Below are 22,246 nucleotides of genomic sequence, written 5' to 3' on the forward strand. Positions count from 1 at the left end.
AGGACAATATGACACCAGGACAATTACACTAGGACAATTACACTAGGACAATATGACACCAGGACAATTACACTAGGACAATTACACTAGGACAATATGACACCAGGACAATTACACTAGGACAATATGACACCAGGACAATTACACTAGGACAATATGACACCAGGACAATTACACTAGGACAATTACACTAGGACAATATGACACCAGGACAATTACACTAGGACAATATGACACTAGGACAATTATACTAGGACAATATGACACTAGGACAATTATACTAGGACAATTACACTAGGACAATATGACACTAGGACAATTACACTAGGACAATTATACTAGGACAATTACACTAGGACAATTATACTAGGACAATATGACACTAGGACAATTACACTAGGACAATTATACTAGGACAATTACACTAGGACAATTATACTAGGACAATATGACACTAGGACAATTATACTAGGACAGTATGACACCAGGACAATTACACTAGGACAATATGACACTAGGACAATATGACACTAGGACAATTATACTAGGACAATTACACTAGGACAATATGACACCAGGACAATTATACTAGGACAATATGACACCAGGACAATTATACTAGGACAATATGACACCAGGACAATTATACTAGGACAATTACACTAGGACAATATGACACTAGGACAATTACACTAGGACAATATGACACTAGGACAATTATACTAGGACAATATGACACTAGGACAATTATACTAGGACAATATGACACCAGGACAATTATAATAGGACAATATGACACCAGGACAATTATACTAGGACAATTACACTAGGACAATATGACACCAGGACAATTATACTAGGACAATTACACTAGGACAATATGACACTAGGACAATTATACTAGGACAATATGACACTAGGACAATTATACTAGGACAATATGACACCAGGACAATTATACTAGGACAATTACACTAGGACAATATGACACCAGGACAATTATACTAGGACAATTACACTAGGACAATATGACACCAGGACAATTATACTAGGACAATTACACTAGGACAATATGACACTAGGACAATTATACTAGGACAATATGACACTAGGACAATTATACTAGGACAATATGACACTAGGACAATTATACTAGGACAATATGACACTAGGACAATTATACTAGGACAATATGACACCAGGACAATTATACTAGGACAATTACACTAGGACAATATGACACCAGGACAATTATACTAGGACAATTACACTAGGACAATATGACACTAGGACAATTATACTAGGACAATTACACTAGGACAATATGACACTAGGACAATTATACTAGGACAATTACACTAGGACAATATGACACTAGGACAATATGACACCAGGACAATTATACTAGGACAATTACACTAGGACAATATGACACCAGGACAATTATACTAGGACAATTACACTAGGACAATATGACACTAGGACAATTATACTAGGACAATATGACACTAGGACAATTACACTAGGACAATATGACACCAGGACAATTATACTAGGACAATATGACACTAGGACAATTATACTAGGACAATTACACTAGGACAATATGACACCAGGACAATTACACTAGGACAATATGACACCAGGACAATTATACTAGGACAATTACACTAGGACAATATGACACTAGGACAATTATACTAGGACAATATGTGTGACGTAGAAGTCAGTCACTGGCCGCGGGCAGCATTTGGTTCTTTAACGCACACACATATTCATCACTCCTCCCTGCGCCATTATACCATAAGTTAACAATGTGGGTCGACACACCAATTAACTTCTGTCTTGGTGCAGGCATTTCACACTTGTCAATGTTCATATTTGAGAGATACAATAATTATTATACTTATCAATGTTGTGGATGAGCGCATTGTTTGTTTGTTCTGTTCCTCTCTCTCCATCTCTGTAGCTTCCGGGTATGCTGGAAAAGGACCCGAGCTAAGGGAATTGGGTTGGCTTTATAGTGCCTGTCCCAAATGGCTCATTAATGCATATGGGCATATTGAAAGATATTGTCAGTAGTGATGTAATGTTGTAAATGTTATGTTGTGATATTGTTTAAAACCGTGTTGCAATGTATATCCTTTAGTATGTTTAGTTCATGGAAAATGTAGGTTTGTATTGTTAATTGATTAATTAATTAGGGTTAATTGTTCTGAGGGGAGGGGCTAGCCCTACAAAAGGAGCCTCTCTCCAGTCTCTAAGGAGGGCATTTTTTGGATTGAGCTGTGGATGGGGCAGCATTGTTTTTAAGCTGTCCCATAAGGTAGACGTTGATGGCAGTACTGTTGTTTTTTGTTCCGGAATCACTTGTAAATAAACACCTTTGCACAGAAGAACTTTTGCGGTTCCGCCATCTTTTTATTTTGATAGAGGTTAGGTTATCCAGTTTAGCCTTCTGGCCTACTCTACGTGACATATGGTGGCAGTGGTGGGATGGCGTACCGCAAATCAGTGAATTCCAACAAGAGAGGTAAAGGAATGCGTACAGGATTGCGTTCTCAGCAACAGCAGCAACTGTCAGAAAAGGTACCTGAAGTTGAACCGGAGTGGAATACCATGGAATCGTCTGGAGAAGAAGAGGTCAAGTATGAGAAACTAGGAGCCCGACCGCGGGGCCAAAGACAACCAGAACTGGGTGAGCTGCTGACTGAAGGAGCAGTTGGGGGACCAGAACCACACCCAACCATGGTAACCCTTTTTCAGCAACTTTTCACCTGCCTTGAGAGGAGGGACGAAGACCTCAAGCAGGAGTTACGTGGCCTACGCCAATCTATCCTCACAGCTCCCCACCAGGCGGAACTCGTCAGTGAGAGCCCAAGATTGGGTCTTCCAACACCAGGACGACAAAGGCTCGATGCAGCAGGGACTTCAACTCCACAGCAGGCACCCCAAGCAGTAATGAGGCCAGCACCAGGAGACCAGTCCAGCAGTGTTAACGTCCATCTTCCAGCATTCCTGAGGAAGGAGCCAAAGATGCCCTCATACCAGCAGGGGGAGGACATTGAAAACTACCTGCTGAGGTTTGAGCGCATGGCTAAGACGTGGCAGTGGCCTGAGGTAGAGTGGGCCTGCAGGCTTGTCCCATTGCTCACGGGCAAGGCCTTAGAGGCTTACACAGCAATGGATGAGGGGCTGGCCAATGTCTACAAGGGCTTGAAGGAAGCGCTGCTGGTGAAGTTTGACATCTCACCGGCAACCTACTGTCAACGCTTCAGAGCTGCATCAACGCCATCGGGTGAGTCACCGACAGAGACGTACCACCGCCTGAAGGGTCTCTACCGACGATGGGTTCGACCGGGGGAGAAGACACAGGACGAAATCGGGGAGGTCATCATCCTCGAGCAACTTCTACAAGTTCTACCACACGACATTCGAACCTGGGTCCGAGAGCACGAGCCCAAGGACGGGCTTATGGCGGCCAAGCTTGCACTGCAGTATCTTAATGCACGTAAAGGGGGCCCACCACAACCTGCAGCACCCGCTCCAAGGAGTCTCAGAGACACAAGGGACATCAGAAACGCCAGAGATGGTGGAGGTAACTCTGGGGGTTATGTGTCTGGGAGGGAGGTAAGGGATCATGCAGTTCGCTCTGATGGGAGGGGTCTGACCTGTTTTTACTGCCGGCAGCAGGGGCACAAAGCTTCAATGTGTCCGCTACGTAAATCCAAGCTCTCAGGTTACTGTTATGTACCCAGAGAGGGGGATGGTGTTCAGAATAGACAGACTCGGGAAGGGTCATGCTTGGTACCTGTAAAAGTGAATGGTAAAAGTCTTACTGCAATGATTGACACCGGCAGTTCCCTGTCATTGATCAGAAAAGGTAATGTACCTGTTAATGACATTGATTATGGTCATCAGACACTGATCCAATGTGTCCATGGTGACCAGTCACAGCAGCCCACAGCTGAGCTCACAGTTGAGATTCAGGGTCAGAAATACCTCCTCAAAGTTGGGGTAATGGAGAAGCTACCTTTTGAGATGATTTTGGGGAGGGATGTGCCTGTACTCTCTGATCTGTTGGGAAGTGTGGGGGGTCAGCTATATGAGCAGTCAGTTTGCCAGTCTGATGTTCAGATGGCATGTTCAGTTGTCACTCGTGCCCAGGCCAAAGCTGGTTTACAACCTCTGCCTGACTTGTGTGATAGTCTGTGCGAGGGGGGAACCAAAGGGCCCAGAAAGTCACGCCGCCAGCGGCGTCTTGAGAAGTATGTGGGAACCCCTGTACCTGTAGATGATGTGTCTGGGTTAGAGGTGCAATGGGATGTTCCACAAAATTTTGCTACACTGCAGAAGTCTAACGCAACCTTGAAATGTTTGTTTGACAAGGCCTTAGCTGGGGACAGTCAATCTTCATGTGGGGGGATTTACACAGTAGACAACCACATACTCTACCTTGGGTCAGAGGCAGATAGCAGGAAGTTGGTGGTGCCATCTACCTGTAGACCACTTGTTCTCAACCTTGCACATACAGTTCCATGGGCAGGCCATCTAGGGCAACATAAGACCTATCTTAGGCTAGGCTACCGTTTCTTTTGGCCCTCCATGTATACTGATGTACAAAAATACTGCAAATCATGCCCCACGTGCCAGAAAACCAGTGCTGTCCGTAGGTCAGAACGGGCTCCTCTATGTTCACTGCCAGTTATCTCTACCCCATTCAAGAGAATTGCAATGGACATTGTTGGACCCTTGGAGAAGAGTAGTGCAGGTTACAAGTATATATTGGTGATCTGTGACTATGCCACCCGGTTCCCAGAAGCCTTCCCACTCCGTTCCATAACCACTCCAAAAATAATCAGTGCTCTTGTTCAGCTCTTCTCTCGTGTAGGAATCCCAGATGAAATCCTGACGGACCAAGGGACAAACTTCACCTCGCGACTGATGGTTCAACTCCACCAACAGCTGGGCATTAAAGGCTTGAGGACTACTCCCTACCATCCCCAAACGGATGGGCTCGTAGAGAGATTCAATCAAACGCTCAAGAACATGCTGAGGAAGTTTGTGGCTGACACTGGTAAAGACTGGGATAAGTGGTTACCCTTTCTGCTTTTTGCTTACAGGGAGGTGCCTCAGGCATCGACAGGTTTCTCGCCATTCGAACTCCTCTATGGATGGCCAGTGCAAGGACCACTGGACCTGCTGAAGAAGTGCTGGGAAGGTTCCCCAGTAGCTACCTCAGGACAGGGGATTGTCCAGTATGTCCTCCAGATGCGAGACAGGTTGGAACGGTACCGAGAGGAAGCTAGAGCAAACCTTCAGCGAGCCCAGAAGGCCCAGAAGAGAGGCTATGACCAGCACGCTCGCCACAGAGAGTTTGAGCCAGGACAGAAAGTCCTGCTCCTCCTTCCCTCGTCCACCAGCAAGCTCCTTGCGCAATGGCAAGGACCGTACCTAATCGGGAGGAAGATGGGCCCAGTGACCTACGAGGTGCTGCACCCGGATAAGGGTAAGAAGAAGCAAACCTACCATGTGAACCTTCTCAAGGCCTGGGAGGAGAAAGAGGAACTCTCCAAAGGAAAGTCCTTTCTGGTCCGCAGAGTAGAAGAGGATGAGTCGGATGGGGTCACAGAGGCATGGAAAGAACGAGCAGAAGTCATACTGGCTCACCTGGAAGAAGACAAGCAAGATGAGCTGAAGCAGCTGTTTGGCAAGTATCCGGCCCTCTTCAGTCAGAGACCAGGAAGAACCAAAGTCCTGGAACACGTCATTCGTTTGAAACCTGGCCAGAACCCTGTCCGCCAGCATCCTTACCGTGTGCCTGAGAGGCTGGTGGTAGCCCTCAAGGAAGAGGTCCACACCATGATAGAGATGGATGTTGTCGAGCCATCTTCAAGTGAATGGAGCAGCCCTATGGTCATTGTCCCAAAGAAGGATGGCTCTTTGCGCGTCTGCATGGACTTCCGTAAGGTGAATGCCATCTCCCAGTTTGATGCCTATCCCATGCCCCGCATTGACGACTTACTGGAGAGAATAGGTAGAGCTCATTACATCACCACATTGGATCTCTGCAAAGGGTACTGGCAGGTGCCCCTGGATGAACAATCCAAGGCCTACACTGCATTCCGGACGCCAATGGGCCTGTTCCAGTTCAAGGTCATGCCGTTTGGCCTTCATGGAGCCCCTGCGACTTTCCAGAGGCTGATGGACAAGGTCCTCCAGGACTGTGACGATTACTGTGCTGCTTACTTGGACGACGTGGTGATCTACAGCCACTCCTGGGAGGAGCACATACAGCATCTTAGCAGCGTCCTGGGGAAGATCCATGAAGCAGGCCTCACGCTTAACCTCCTGAAGTGTGAGTGGGTGAAACAGGAGACAAAGTACCTGGGGTACCAGCTGGGTAAGGGTGAAGTTCGGCCTCAGGTGGAGAAAGTGGAGTCCATCAGGAATAGCCCTCAACCCAGAACCAAGAAACAGGTAAAGTCCTTCCTAGGTCTGGCAGGGTGGTACCGGAGATTCATTCCACAGTTTTCGACCATCGCTGTCCCTCTGACCAACCTCACTTCGAAGGGGGCCAGCAACCCTGTGAAGTGGACTGAGGAGTGTGAAGAAGCCTTCATGACACTGAAAAAACGACTGTGCTCATTCCCTGTTCTCCAGACCCCTGATTTTAAGAAGAGATTTCTCGTGCAGGTGGACGCTTCGGCTGTAGGAATTGGAGCTGTACTGGCCCAAGGGGAGCCAAGAGAAGAGCTTCCTGTGCTGTACCTGAGTCGGAAGCTGTTGCCCAGGGAAACCAGGTATTCTACAATCGAAAAGGAGTGCCTGGCTATAAAGTGGGCCCTAGATAGCCTCCGTTACTACCTTCTTGGGAGGGAATTTGACCTGCACACGGACCACAGAGCACTGACCTGGATCCAGACCATGAAGGACCGGAATTCTCGTGTGACCAGGTGGTATCTGGAGCTCCAGCCCTTCAGGTTCTGTGTCCGTCACAAGGCAGGAAAAGAGAACGTTACTGCGGACTACCTATCAAGGCTCCCGAACATGGTCGCTTCAGGAGAGGAGGAAGGTAATGTGACGTAGAAGTCAGTCACTGGCCGCGGGCAGCATTTGGTTCTTTAACGCACACACATATTCATCACTCCTCCCTGCGCCATTATACCATAAGTTAACAATGTGGGTCGACACACCAATTAACTTCTGTCTTGGTGCAGGCATTTCACACTTGTCAATGTTCATATTTGAGAGATACAATAATTATTATACTTATCAATGTTGTGGATGAGCGCATTGTTTGTTTGTTCTGTTCCTCTCTCTCCATCTCTGTAGCTTCCGGGTATGCTGGAAAAGGACCCGAGCTAAGGGAATTGGGTTGGCTTTATAGTGCCTGTCCCAAATGGCTCATTAATGCATATGGGCATATTGAAAGATATTGTCAGTAGTGATGTAATGTTGTAAATGTTATGTTGTGATATTGTTTAAAACCGTGTTGCAATGTATATCCTTTAGTATGTTTAGTTCATGGAAAATGTAGGTTTGTATTGTTAATTGATTAATTAATTAGGGTTAATTGTTCTGAGGGGAGGGGCTAGCCCTACAAAAGGAGCCTCTCTCCAGTCTCTAAGGAGGGCATTTTTTGGATTGAGCTGTGGATGGGGCAGCATTGTTTTTAAGCTGTCCCATAAGGTAGACGTTGATGGCAGTACTGTTGTTTTTTGTTCCGGAATCACTTGTAAATAAACACCTTTGCACAGAAGAACTTTTGCGGTTCCGCCATCTTTTTATTTTGATAGAGGTTAGGTTATCCAGTTTAGCCTTCTGGCCTACTCTACGTGACAATATGACACTAGGACAATTACACTAGGACAATATGACACTAGGACAATTACACTAGGACAATATGACACTAGGACAATTATACTAGGACAATATGACACTAGGAAAATATGACACTAGGACAATATGACACCAGGACAATTATACTAGGACAATTACACTAGGAAAATATGACACTAGGACAATTATACTAGGACAATATGACACTAGGACAATATGACACTAGGACAATTATACTAGGACAATTATACTAGGACAATTATACTAGGACAATATGAAACTAGGACAATTATACTAGGACAATTACACTAGGACAATTACACTAGGACAATATGACACTAGGACAATTATACTAGGACAATTATACTAGGACAATTACACTAGGACAATTACACTAGGACAATATGACACTAGGACAATTACACTAGGACAATATGACACCAGGACAATTACACTAGGACAATATGACACCAGGACAATTACACTAGGACAATATGACACCAGGACAATTACACTAGGACAATATGACACCAGGACAATTACACTAGGACAATATGACACTAGGACAATTATACTAGGACAATATGACACTAGGACAATTATACTAGGACAATTACACTAGGACAATTATACTAGGACAATTATACTAGGACAATTATACTAGGACAATTATACTAGGACAATTATACTAGGACAATATGACACTAGGACAATTACACTAGGACAATTATACTAGGACAATTACACTAGGACAATTATACTAGGACAATATGACACTAGGACAATTATACTAGGACAATATGACACCAGGACAATTACACTAGGACAATATGACACTAGGACAATATGACACTAGGACAATTATACTAGGACAATTACACTAGGACAATTATACTAGGACAATATGACACTAGGACAATTATACTAGGACAATATGACACTAGGACAATTATACTAGGACAATTACACTAGGACAATATGACACCAGGACAATTACACTAGGACAATATGACACTAGGACAATTACACTAGGACAATATGACACCAGGACAATTACACTAGGACAATATGACACCAGGACAATTATACTAGGACAATATGACACCAGGACAATTACACTAGGACAATATGACACTAGGACAATTATACTAGGACAATTACACTAGGACAATATGACACCAGGACAATTACACTAGGACAATATGACACCAGGACAATTACACTAGGACAATATGACACTAGGACAATTATACTAGGACAATTACACTAGGACAATATGACACCAGGACAATTACACTAGGACAATATGACACTAGGACAATATGACACTAGGACAATTACACTAGGACAATATGACACCAGGACAATTACACTAGGACAATATGACACCAGGACAATTACACTAGGACAATATGACACTAGGACAATATGACACTAGGACAATTACACTAGGACAATATGACACCAGGACAATTACACTAGGACAATATGACACTAGGACAATATGACACTAGGACAATTATACTAGGACAATTACACTAGGACAAGTATACTAGGACAATATGACACTAGGACAATATGACACCAGGACAATTACACTAGGACAATATGACACTAGGACAATATGACACTAGGACAATTATACTAGGACAATTACACTAGGACAATTATACTAGGACAATATGACACTAGGACAATTATACTAGGACAATATGACACTAGGACAATTATACTAGGACAATATGACACTAGGACAATATGACACTAGGACAATTATACTAGGACAATTACACTAGGACAATTATACTAGGACAATATGACACTAGGACAATTATACTAGGACAATATGACACTAGGACAATTATACTAGGACAATTACACTAGGACAATATGACACCAGGACAATTACACTAGGACAATATGACACTAGGACAATTACACTAGGACAATATGACACCAGGACAATTACACTAGGACAATATGACACCAGGACAATTATACTAGGACAATATGACACCAGGACAATTACACTAGGACAATATGACACTAGGACAATTATACTAGGACAATTACACTAGGACAATATGACACCAGGACAATTACACTAGGACAATATGACACCAGGACAATTACACTAGGACAATATGACACTAGGACAATTATACTAGGACAATATGACACTAGGACAATTATACTAGGACAATTACACTAGGACAATTATACTAGGACAATTATACTAGGACAATTATACTAGGACAATTATACTAGGACAATTATACTAGGACAATTATACTAGGACAATATGACACTAGGACAATTACACTAGGACAATTATACTAGGACAATTACACTAGGACAATTATACTAGGACAATATGACACTAGGACAATTATACTAGGACAATATGACACCAGGACAATTACACTAGGACAATATGACACTAGGACAATATGACACTAGGACAATTATACTAGGACAATTACACTAGGACAATTATACTAGGACAATATGACACTAGGACAATTATACTAGGACAATATGACACTAGGACAATTATACTAGGACAATTACACTAGGACAATATGACACCAGGACAATTACACTAGGACAATATGACACTAGGACAATTACACTAGGACAATATGACACCAGGACAATTACACTAGGACAATATGACACCAGGACAATTATACTAGGACAATATGACACCAGGACAATTACACTAGGACAATATGACACTAGGACAATTATACTAGGACAATTACACTAGGACAATATGACACCAGGACAATTACACTAGGACAATATGACACCAGGACAATTACACTAGGACAATATGACACTAGGACAATTATACTAGGACAATTACACTAGGACAATATGACACCAGGACAATTACACTAGGACAATATGACACTAGGACAATATGACACTAGGACAATTACACTAGGACAATATGACACCAGGACAATTACACTAGGACAATATGACACCAGGACAATTACACTAGGACAATATGACACTAGGACAATATGACACTAGGACAATTACACTAGGACAATATGACACCAGGACAATTACACTAGGACAATATGACACTAGGACAATATGACACTAGGACAATTATACTAGGACAATTACACTAGGACAAGTATACTAGGACAATATGACACTAGGACAATATGACACCAGGACAATTACACTAGGACAATATGACACTAGGACAATATGACACTAGGACAATTATACTAGGACAATTACACTAGGACAATTATACTAGGACAATATGACACTAGGACAATTATACTAGGACAATATGACACTAGGACAATTATACTAGGACAATATGACACTAGGACAATATGACACTAGGACAATTATACTAGGACAATTACACTAGGACAATTATACTAGGACAATATGACACTAGGACAATTATACTAGGACAATATGACACTAGGACAATTATACTAGGACAATTACACTAGGACAATATGACACCAGGACAATTACACTAGGACAATATGACACTAGGACAATTACACTAGGACAATATGACACCAGGACAATTATACTAGGACAATTACACTAGGACAATATGACACCAGGACAATTACACTAGGACAATATGACACTAGGACAATATGACACTAGGACAATTACACTAGGACAATATGACACCAGGACAATTACACTAGGACAATATGACACCAGGACAATTACACTAGGACAATATGACACTAGGACAATATGACACTAGGACAATTACACTAGGACAATATGACACCAGGACAATTACACTAGGACAATATGACACCAGGACAATTACACTAGGACAATATGACACCAGGACAATTATACTAGGACAATATGACACTAGGACAATTACACTAGGACAATATGACACAAGGACAATTACACTAGGACAATATGACACCAGGACAATTACACTAGGACAATATGACACTAGGACAATTACACTAGGACAATATGACACCAGGACAATTACACTAGGACAATATGACACTAGGACAATTATACTAGGACAATATGACACTAGGACAATTATACTAGGACAATATGACACTAGGACAATTATACTAGGACAATATGACACTAGGACAATTATACTAGGACAATATGACACTAGGACAATTACACTAGGACAATATGACACTACGACAATTATACTAGGACAATTACACTAGGACAATATGACACTAGGACAATTACACTAGGACAATATGACACTAGGACAATATGACACTAGGACAATTATACTAGGACAATATGACACTAGGACAATATGACACTAGGACAATTATACTAGGACAATTACACTAGGACAATATGACACTAGGACAATATGACACTAGGACAATTACACTAGGACAATATGACACCAGGACAATTACACTAGGACAATATGACACCAGGACAATTACACTAGGACAATATGACACTAGGACAATATGACACTAGGACAATTACACTAGGACAATATGACACCAGGACAATTACACTAGGACAATATGACACCAGGACAATTACACTAGGACAATATGACACCAGGACAATTATACTAGGACAATATGACACTAGGACAATTACACTAGGACAATATGACACAAGGACAATTACACTAGGACAATATGACACCAGGACAATTACACTAGGACAATATGACACTAGGACAATTACACTAGGACAATATGACACCAGGACAATTACACTAGGACAATATGACACTAGGACAATTATACTAGGACAATATGACACTAGGACAATTATACTAGGACAATATGACACTAGGACAATTATACTAGGACAATATGACACTAGGACAATTATACTAGGACAATATGACACTAGGACAATTACACTAGGACAATATGACACTAGGACAATTATACTAGGACAATTACACTAGGACAATATGACACTAGGACAATTACACTAGGACAATATGACACTAGGACAATATGACACTAGGACAATTATACTAGGACAATATGACACTAGGACAATATGACACTAGGACAATTATACTAGGACAATTACACTAGGACAATATGACACTAGGACAATATGACACTAGGACAATATGACACTAGGACAATTATACTAGGACAATATGACACTAGGACAATATGACACTAGGACAATTACACTAGGACAATATGACACTAGGACAATATGACACTAGGACAATTATACTAGGACAATATGACACTAGGACGCGGGGATATTAAGTCCCCACTCCACACAATGTCATTGTCCCTGATGCGTGATTCCTTCCGTTAACTTGAATAATCACTTTGCACATTTTGCTCCACATCAAGGAATAAAATAAGGGATTGATTTGCCCTCTCTCTTTCTGCTCGGGCCATGATGAAAAACCAGAGGAGGAAAATAAAAGATTAAGCTGAACGGGACAGTAATGAAGTTAGCTTTCACCTTTCATTTTACTAATCAGAGAGGAGCGGTGGATTAGGGGGAGAGGAGAGAGAGAGACAGAGGGAGAGAGAGACAGAGAGAGAGAGAGAGAGAGAGCGAGAGAGAAATGCGAAGTGAGAGAGACAGAGGGAGAGGGAGAGAGAGAGAAAGAGAAATGAGAAGTGAGAGAGACAGAGGGAGAGGGAGAGAGAGAGAAGAAGAGAACGAGAGAGAGTAATAGTGCTGTGTAGTGGACTAACTCCTCTCTCTCTGTAATTAGTAGATTGCATGGCTGAGGGCCAGGGCTGTGCATATAGCTTGCTAGCTACCTCTGTAATCTTCCGCACAGATCAGGGTCGAAAGACATACCGCACTTAGTTATGAAACAGTCCTTCATTAGGCAGACTCATCATCCCTCATCCCTCTCTGATGCATTGATGAATGCAATAAAAATAGGTTTATTTACTAATGGCCCCTCCTCTTTTACCAGCTGGCTCTATGGCTCCAGAGAAAAAACAATAGTTAGTTTGATAGTGGATAATACATTTATCAATATTCCTAACATGTTGGAGGTAAAATGACGATATTCAGGTTTAATTAAAAACTCTACTCCTGGAAATACATCAGCCGTCCTCAAATCTTTATTATTCACATGCTTGGTAAACAACAGGTGTAGACAAACAGTGAAATGCTAACTTACGGGACCTTCACAACAACAGGTGTAGACAAACAGTGAAATGCTAACTTACGGGCCCTTCACAACAACAGGTGTAGACAAACAGTGAAATGCTAACTTACGGGCCCTTCACAACAACAGGTGTAGACAAACAGTGAAATGCTAACTTACGGGCCCTTCCCAACAACAGGTGTAGACAAACAGTGAAATGGTTACTTACAGGCCCTTCACAACAACAGGTGTAGACTAACAGTTAAATGGTTACTTACAGGCCCTTCACAACAACAGGTGTAGACAAACAGTGAAATGGTTACTTACAGGCCCTTCCCAACAACAGGTGTAGACAAACAGTTAAATGGTTACTTACAGGCCCTTCACAACAACAGGTGTAGACAAACAGTGAAATGCTAACTTACGGGCCCTTCCCAACAACAGGTGTAGACAAACAGTGAAATGGTTACTTACAGGCCCTTCCCAACAACAGGTGTAGACAAACAGTGAAATGCTAACTTACGGGCCCTTCACAACAACAGGTGTAGACAAACAGTGAAATGCTAACTTACGGGCCCTTCCCAACAACAGGTGTAGACTAACAGTGAAATGGTTACTTACAGGCCCTTCACAACAACAGGTGTAGACTAACAGTGAAATGGTTACTTACAGGCCCTTCACAACAACAGGTGTAGACTAACAGTGAAATGGTTACTTACAGGCCCTTCACAACAACAGGTGTAGACTAACAGTGAAATTGTTACTTACAGGCCCTTCACAACAACAGGTGTAGACTAACAGTGAAATGGTTACTTACAGGCCCTTCACAACAACAGGTGTAGACTAACAGTGAAATTGTTACTTACAGGCCCTTCACAACAACAGGTGTAGACAAACAGTGAAATGCTAACTTACGGGCCCTTCCCAACAACACAGAGAGAAAGGAAGGGAAATAATAGGCACATGATAACACAAGGAATAAATCCAGTACCGAATCCATGTGCAGGGGTACGAGGTAATTGAGGGAAATATGTACATATAGGTAGGGATAAAGTAACTAGGCAACGGGATACATAATAAACAGAAACAGCAGCGTATGTGATGAATCAAAAGAGTTCAAAAAGGGTTGATGCAGATAGTTAAATAGTTGACCAATAGCTACCGGGACTAACTATTTAACAGTCTTATGGCTTGGGGTTAGGAGCTGTTCAGGGTCCTGTTGGTCCATCGGTATTGCTTGCCGTGCAGTGAACAGTCTATGACTTTGACAATTTTTAGGGCCTTTCTCTGACACCACCTGGTGTAGAGGTCCTGGATGGCATGGAACTTGGCCCCAGTGATGTACTGGGCCGTACTCACCACCCTCTGTAGGGCCTTGTGGTCGGATGCCAAGCAGTTGCCAAGTTATTCTCCAAATACTACTGTGTCACACCACTCATAATATCAGGTCACGTTGGTCATCGATCTCTTCTCAGTACTCCTCAATGTGTGTGTGTATGTGTGATCACCTAGATGAGTCAGTGTGTGTGTCTACCGCTGTGACTCTCAGGAGGTTGCAACAACCTTGAACATCATATTCCAGTGATCTGTCAGGTTGGTTTTAACTCAATCCTCCAATCACCACCCATTACACCCTGTAGCAGTATAAACCTACCCCATTTTACAGCCAGGTATGCCCTACAGCAGTATAAACTTCCCCCATTTTACAGCAAGGTATGCCCTACAGCAGTATAAACTTCCCCCATTTTACAGCCAGGTATGCCCTACAGCAGTATAAACTTCCCCCATTTTACAGCCAGGTATGCCTTACAGCAGTATAAACTTCCCCCATTTTACAGCAAGGTATGCCCTACAGCAGTATAAACTTCCCCCATTTTACAGCCAGGTATGCCCTACAGCAGTATAAACCTACCCCATTTTACAGCAAGGTATGCCCTACAGCAGTATAAACCTACCCCATTTTACAGCAAGGTATGCCCTACAGCAGTATAAACTTTCCCCCATTTTACAGCCAGGTATGCCTTACAGCAGTATAAACTTCACCCATTTTACAGCCAGGTATGCCTTACAGCAGTATAGACCTAACCCATTTTACAGCAAGGTATGCCTTACAGCAATATAAACTTCCCCCATTTTACAGCCAGGTATGCCTTACAGCAGTATAAACATCCCCCATTTTATAGCCAGGTATGCCCTACAGCAGTATAAACTTCCCCCATTTTACAGCCAGGTATGCCCTACAGCAGTATAAACTTCCCCCATTTTACAGCCAGGTATGCCCTAAAGCAGTATAACCTACCCCATTTTACAGCCAGGTATGCCTTACAGCAGTATAAACATACCCCATTTTACAGCCAGGTATACCCAACAGCAGTATAAACTTACCCCATTTTAATAAATTCTCTGTGGCCTTATTCTCCTTCAGTTTAGCCTCCTGGTCATTGGCTCTGTTCCAAACACACAGCCTTTTCAGCTTCTTCACAGTCTGTATTCAGTGGAGCACACCAGTGAGTCTAGAGAGAACATCACCCAGACAGTCGTGGCCTGGAGCAAGAAGAGAGAGATACAAGTCGATCAATAACTGAGAGTTAAATAAACAAACCAGCAGAAACCATTTCTGTATTCCGAGAGAGGAGGAGTGAGAGAGAGAGATATACTTTCTAGATGTATTTGATCATGTAAAACAAGCCACACTGAACTGAATTAGCCATAAGCGAGTAACATCATTAGAGATTGATTACATTTTCAGGGAAACATATACACATACACACACACTGATGTAAACACAATCAACTCTCATCACTGATGTACACACAGCCCACTCTCATCCCCGATGTACACACAGCCAACTCTCATCACTGATGTACACACAGCCAACTCTAATCAATGATTCATACACAGACAACTCTCATCACTGATGTACACACAGCCAACTCTCATCACTGATGTACACACAGCCAACTCTCATCACTGATGTACACACAGCCAACTCTCATCACTGATGTACACACAGCCAACTCTAATCAATGATGTACACACAGCCAACTCTCATCACTGATGTACACACAGCCAACTCTAATCAATGATGTACACACAGCCAACTCTCATCACTGATGTACACACAGCCAACTCTCATCACTGATGTACACACAGCCAACTCTAATCAATGATGTACACACAGCCAACTCTCATCACTGATTCATACACAGACAACTCAAACTACATCTAACAGATCACCACACATCTCATGTCAAACTACATCTAACATTCCATAGAAATATAAGCAGAAAATAACACAGAAAACACATTCTTACCCAGTTCCAAACAGGCTCTAGAATAGATTTCCTATGACTTCCATTCCTATCCCATCCTCAGAACACAAATCTCTGCATCCTAAACCATCATAGCTACCTGAGAGAGACTGAGAGTCTAAAAGCAGCACAGTCACTGATGGCACTTGACTTTTTTTTAGAAGCCAACCAGTTTCCATTTGTGACAGCCCCCTGGGTAGGTAGTGTGGGGGATGGAGAATGGAGAAGTGAAAGCCTGAAGTTTGACAAGCCAAGTGCCTGTGATAGCTAAGTGCCTGGCCCCATCCCCTGGTATGAGTGACAGGTCAGTGTGGGATGGCAGATGAGTGACAGAGACCCTGTCCCACCTCCCTGCGGACCCTTCCCTATAGATTGTAGAATGTGAGGCAGCGGCAGTACCAGAGGAGCCGACACACACACACACACACACACACACACACACACACACACACACACAGAGAGAGAGAGAGAGAGAGAGGAGCTGCACCCCAGTAGCTTCTATCATCTATGTTTAGAACCATGGTGGTACTGCTCACTTCACTTTCTGCTACAGATGTAGGATCTTAATTTGATCACCCTGTTGCAGGACATCTTTATAACTTGTAGTGTATTTGAAGTTTAAAAAGGCTTCTGAAGTTTATAATTTCCACTTAAACATTTCAGATTAGATTTTCCCTTACGAAAAATGCATCAACCCCTATAAGAATGTCCATGAATTATAATCCACATTTCCTGCTGCGGCAGCATTATTTCTTGCTGTAGCAAACTGTCTCAAATTAAGATCATAAATCTGTACCCACACTAAGAATTGCCTCATCTGACCCACAGTAATACCACTGCAGCGCTGTGTGTGTGTATAGTCTGATTGGACAGGCATCAGAAAGTCCTGTTTATCCAGTATGGGTATGAATCCCCTGGAGATTCCCACCTCTCCTCTCATGTGTCATTGAGGACTCTTTCACTACAGAGATGCTCACATCACTGTACCACATGACAGAGTAGCAGTGTACCAGAGCCTCATATTCATTAACAATAGTTTATGAATTACTGTTTTCTTTCCTTTAACCTTTATTTAACTAGGTAAGTCAGTTAAGAACAAATCCTTATTTACAATGACGGCCTAGGAACAGTGGGTTTACTGCCTTGTTCAGGAGCAGAACGACAGATGTTAACTTGTCAGCTCGGGGACTTGATCTTGCAACCTTTCGGTTACTAGTCCAACACTCTAACCACTAGGGTACCTGCCGGCCTTCTGTTTGCGTGTGTGTGTGCATGTGTGCGCGTGTGTGTGTGCTCGTGCACGTGTGCTCACTGGGCTCATGTGTGTTCTCTGTGTGTGGTAAGTGTCTGTCTACACATCACAGACCACTATATTGTCCCAGCAGGTGTTTTGAGGCTAATCCACCATACGGTGTGACTATTGTGTGAGAGGGAGCATCAGTCAAACCAGCTGGAGAGCAGAGAATGGCCGTCCCTCACTATGGGACAGTCACGGTACTACTGGTAATGTGTGGACAGGTGTGACGTGAAGTGATGTGTTCAGTGTTTTCCTCACTGACTTGTCAGTGCTAGACTGGGGTGTGATCTGTGGTGTGGACAAGACAAGCCCTGTACGGTACACAACAGCCTGGGACCGTGTGTGAAATGGACCCTGCAACCGCTGACAAAACATGGTCAGTTAGAGTTTTGAAGGCTCAGCCTCATGTCACTTTAAGATGAACCCAAGGAGAGTCGACGGTGTACTGTGGCTTTGTGAGCCTATGTCAAGTGGGAAACCTCCTGACAGTAAACATATTAGAGCCCTGATATAGTCGTGGGTTCAATCCATACATCCACCTGCTTCCTCCTGATGTTAAGAGCACACGCTTACAGAGTAGCCATGGTGGCATTACATTCTACAACCTGTCTGTCTGTATTACGGGCATGGTGGCATTACATTCTACAACCTGTCTGTCTGTATTACGGGCATGGTGGCATTACATTCTACAACCTGTCTGTCTGTATTACGGGCATGGTGGCATTACATTCTACAACCTGTCTGTCTGTATTACGGGCATGGTGGCATTACATTCTACAACCTGTCTGTCTGTATTACGGGCATGGTGGCATTACATTCTACAACCTGTCTGTCTGTATTACAGGCATGGTGGCATTACATTCTACAACCTGTCTGTCTGTATTACGGGCATGGTGGCATTACATTCTACAACCTGTATGTCTGTATTACGGGCATGGTGGCATTACATTCTACAACCTGCCTGTCTGTATTACGGGCATGGTGGCATTACATTCTACAACCTGTATGTCTGTATTACGGGCATGGTGGCATTACATTCTACAACCTGTCTGTCTGTATTACGGGCATGGTGGCATTACATTCTACAACCTGTATGTCTGTATTACGGGCATGGTGGCATTACATTCTACAACCTGTCTGTCTGTATTATGGGCATGGTGGCATTACATTCTACAACCTGTCTGTCTGTATTACGGGCATGGTGGCATTACATTCTACAACCTGTATGTCTGTATTACGGGCATGGTGGAATTACATTCTACAACCTGTCTGTCTGTATTATGGGCATGGTGGCATTACATTCTACAACCTGTCTGTCTGTATTACGGGCATGGTGGCATTACATTCTACAACCTGTCTGTCTGTATTATGGGCATGGTGGCATTACATTCTACAACCTGTCTGTCTGTATTACGGGCATGGTGGCATTACATTCTACAACCTGTATGTCTGTATTACGGGCATGGTGGAATTACATTCTACAACGTGGCTGTCTGTCTGTACTACGGGCATGGTGGCATTACATTTTACAACGTGTCCAGGCTGTATCAAAGCCCACTATTGTGGCTAATCCTTATTGTGGCTAGCTTCACATAGATGGGTCCGACCAACATCAATCAAATGAGAACTGTCTTATAAATTAGGGTTATTTTAGATGATGACACCTAGCTATATAGTTAGCTACAAAAAAATGTTAAATATCAGTTATCGGTATTGGTATTGTTTTTTGGGGGACAAGGAAAATATTGGATATCGGTATCGGACAAAAATGTCATATCGGTGCATCACTCCATTCTACAACCTGTCTGTCTGTATTACGGCTAGGCATATGAGCGGTGACTATTAATCCCAGAGATTCCATTTTAGAGTCAATCTGATCCTGTAGAAATCCAATAGGCTGGAAAGCCCTGGACACCAAGTGCACTGTTTTTGTTTTCCATGTATAGATCGGCTAGAGATGCTTATCTCCAATATCTTATGTAACATGACCATTCATTCACATGACACGTCGATGGAATCCGGCTCCCTCTGAGGGAATCTCTCTACAGATAACTTCTCTGCAGAACAGGCACTAAACATTCACTGATGGAATGAAATCATTTAAAAGGCATTTTAGGCATTGCAAATCTGAACACACCAACGAAATTGTGAGATTGATGTAGGCCTACTTATGAAATAACCTTCCTTGCCCTTGGAAAGGACTGAAATTACACAGGTTTATTAAAAGGCTGCTTCAATCTAGTCTGTATCTATGAGCCTGTAGGACGCATTGCCATGACAGACACACAGGAGAGATTGATTATACCCGCACTGCCAGGGTAACAAGATACTGGATCCTGATGAGGTGGAGTAGCTCTCTATCTCCTGACAGGTAAGCAGGAGGGGGAGGAGGGGAGGGAAAGGAGAGGAGAGTGGATCCTGACAAGCCTCCTGACAAGCCAAGTAAGGTGCAGGCAGATGAACACTTCACAGCAATAAGAGACAGAATACTCAATCAGACAAGCGAGCGAGAGGAATGATGCCAGGAGACAAGAAGGAAGGCATAACATTCCCCACCTCTCCCCCCCCTGTCATCAGGCAGAGAAATGTGGGTTAATAAGAATCCTCCCAGGCTCAGCAGTAATCAACACACACTACAACTCTCTACTGAGTCTCTTTTCATAGAGCCCCACCAGGGTACAGATGACTCGCGTAGTAGCATTCTGGTGACTTCATCGAAGGTCTAACGTGGAAGTCTGGAGTTCATTAGGCAACATGTCACTGGGATGTGTGTGTTGGATAGTGTGTGAGCTACACGGCCACAGAGAGGAGAGGCTGTGTAGAGGGGGTGTAGTTGACACCCAGAGCATAGAGCAAGGTACTAATGTACTGTGTTACTATCTTCACATTATTGAGCTGAGTCAAACCAAGTCAAGTGCTGTGCTTGTTTGGTTACGAATCCAGTTGCTGGGACTGTGCTGGACAACGTAAAAAGGAAATATCTGAGCCAGCACAGCACGGGTCAGACCAATAGTGTGAAAAGGTTATCTGTGTAGTAGTGCACAAGCCTGTTCAGGAGGATGGAATGTTACAGAATGCTTAGAAATGTATTGCGTTGAACAGATATGATTGTTTGCCACATAGAATAGGGAAAAAACATGTCAGCTCTGTTCATTCTATTTCTACCTGCGTTTCTACCTACATTTCACATCACCTCAGGTGAAAGCTGGGCATGTCTCTGTTCTGTTCCTGTATGGTGGAAGTCATTCATGGCTGTGCCATGAATATTTCACCAGTCTGAGGTGTTAACGGTCTCTATGAATAATACAGACAGGGAATAATGAGGTGATAGGTAGGTCATGTCCCAAACAGCACCCTATTCACAATATAGTGCACTACATTTGACCAGGGCCCACCTTCAACGCCATCATTCTTCCTTTGCATGATTTTTCAATGAGCATTAATAGCATCCCAATGCCATATATAGTATCCCAATGCCATATATAGTAGCTCAATGCCATATATAGTAGCTCAATGCCATATATAGTATCCCAATGCCATATATAGTATCCCAATGCCATATATAGTATCGCAATGCCATATATAGTAGCTCAATGCCATATATAGTAGCCCAATGCCATATATAGCATCCCAATGCCATATATAGCATCCCAATGCCATATATAGTAGCTCAATGCCATATATAGTATCCCA

The 22,246-nt window shown here is 43.0% G+C and overlaps 1 protein-coding gene across 1 annotated transcript in view; it reads right to left on the reverse strand.

The window, feature by feature from the left end:
* LOC110502097 overlaps window positions 1-22,246 on the reverse strand; it is a 70,310-nt gene that overhangs the window by 37,655 nt on the left and 10,409 nt on the right. Inside the window, exon 2 of the mRNA XM_036959073.1 lies at window positions 16,331-16,489. The gene's annotated coding sequence lies outside the window, so the exon portion shown is untranslated. The remainder of the gene's footprint in view (window positions 1-16,330; window positions 16,490-22,246) is intronic.

Source organism: Oncorhynchus mykiss, chromosome 22 (genome assembly GCF_013265735.2).
Source record: "Oncorhynchus mykiss isolate Arlee chromosome 22, USDA_OmykA_1.1, whole genome shotgun sequence".
Taxonomy (NCBI): domain Eukaryota; kingdom Metazoa; phylum Chordata; class Actinopteri; order Salmoniformes; family Salmonidae; genus Oncorhynchus; species Oncorhynchus mykiss.